Source organism: Cynara cardunculus (genome assembly GCF_001531365.2).
Source record: "Cynara cardunculus var. scolymus isolate 2C chromosome LG 3, CcrdV1, whole genome shotgun sequence".
In the NCBI taxonomy this organism is placed as follows: domain Eukaryota; kingdom Viridiplantae; phylum Streptophyta; class Magnoliopsida; order Asterales; family Asteraceae; genus Cynara; species Cynara cardunculus.
In genome coordinates, this window is record NC_037530.1 from 16326011 (window position 1) to 16328261 (window position 2251).

The window sequence follows — 2251 nt, forward strand, 5'->3', positions numbered from 1 at the left end:
TTTTCTCTCAAAAGCTTAACAGATATCAACTAGCTGTGGCACAAATGACTTTCTCATCTCAACTTCAGGACACCTAGTGAGTTGTCTAGAAATGATCTCGTCACTGGTGTGTTCCTCAACACACCTTGGCAAAGGAATCTCTTTGCTCAATATGTGAGAAAGGAAAACAGACAAGAGCTAGCTTCAAGTCTAAGCAAATATTTTCAGTGACATCTCCACTTCAACCATTGCACATGGATCTCTTTGTTTCAGTTAACGTAGAATCCATTGCTAAAAAAAATTATAGAATCCATTGTTGATGGGTACTCCAGGTACACTTGGGTCTTTTTTTCTTAGATCCAAAAGTGAAGCACCTTAATAAATAATATCGTTCATCAAAAAGATAGAAGTACTTAAAAATATTAAAGTACGATCTATCAGAAGTTGTTAGGTTCAAAGTTGTGCTTTGATTGTTGTATTCAAGCTTGTTTCTCCTAATTTTGTATTAGTGTAGCTTTAATGCTTTCTAGTATAAATAAAGTAATTAGCCTTGTAATTAGTGTTAAGCTTGTCATTAGTGTAATCATTACAAGAATTCAATACAAAACATTTGGGTTAAAATTCTCTCTCTAGTTATTCATATTGTTCTTCAAGATTATCTGATTTGGTTATTGTTTGGGACACACAATTGGTATCAGAGCTTAATGCAGTGATTTGATTGAAGAATATACACTTTTTTTGAGAATTTTTCACACAAAATTCTGGATTTTTTGCAGATTGTTCATACTGTTCATCGAGTTCTTGAGTTCATCGAGCAAAAATATTCAATTTTCTACCCTAATCGCATTCAAATTTATGTTTTAGGTGTTAAAATTTGGATTACTGTATACATCTTGATGATCTGAACAGTTGTTATTCACAAAATTTTGCCATTTGATCAAGTTTTGAAGAGTTTTTGAAGGATTTTTGATAAAACGAAAACTTTCTGTTCGTATGAAAATTCATATTTTTTTCAAGTTTTTGACCCATTTTGGTTTGAAAATTTGTTAAAATTTGTGTTTGTGTTTGAAAATAATTCGGATAGTATTGTGACCGTACTTAATTGAATCTGATTAGTACTTTGTCCGGTTTATAATTTGTGATTTTGACCAAGTTGATTTGTGCGATTTATGCTTAATCCGTTTATAATTGTATACGATTTAGTCATTATCCGTGTGAGCTTTTATTCGTATTAGTTATAAATTGGTTACTTCATCATCCGATTTAGTTTTGGAATTTGACCTAGTGTTTGTTGACCGATTTAATCATTGACCGGATTGTGACTTTGACCTTAATTGTTGACCAGGTTGAAGTTTGACCGTATTACTCTTTGACCAAATTTGAGTTTTATCGGACTTGTTTGTGTTGACTTTTGTTGACTTCTTGCATTGATCGTATTTGATTAATTGAATTTTTGTGAAGTCTCAAGTGTTCGTAGATCAAATCCGGATATTCTTGTCCGTATCTCATACTTGGTGTTTATAGTCAAGTGTCCGGACTTCCAATCCGGATAAACTTGTTTGGATTCCCAATCCGGATCAGATAGAGTGTGTGATATTTTGCTAAGTGTTGTATGTTTAAAAATTTTGTGCGTAAATTTTTGAGATATTTTTGGATTTTAATTCTTCAAATCAAATCTTGAATTGCAGAGATCCTATATTACTTAAATCAGATAAAATGGGTTCAAGGGAAGCTATGGCAATTGGTACTGATACCAAGCCACCGGTTCTCTTCAGAGGTGACTATAACCAATGGAGGGACAGATTTCTGAACTTCATTGAACGTCTGATGGGTGGAGATTTAATCATGGAATCATTATTGGAAGGTCCAGCTGTATTTTGGAGAGAAACTCCTGCTATTCCTGTAGAGAACAGACTGGCTCAAAGCATTATTAAAGAAAAGTCAAGATATACTGTTGAAGAAAAAGAAAGATCACATGCTAATGTATTATGTAAATCTTACATGATGCATGCACTTACCATTGACATTTATACCAGTATTGACAGCTATAAAGCTTCTGGTCACAGTATGTGGAAACAAATCGAAAAAATGATGATGGGTTCCAAAGTGGGAACTCAGTTAAAGATTACAAATTTCATAACTGCTTATGAGAAGTTTAAGGCCAAAGATGGAGAGAGCCTTGACGATGTATATGATCGGTTGACCAGACTGTTAAATGAGCTAACAAAGAATGGTATTACTAAGACCATAATTGAAATCAATGTTGTTGGAA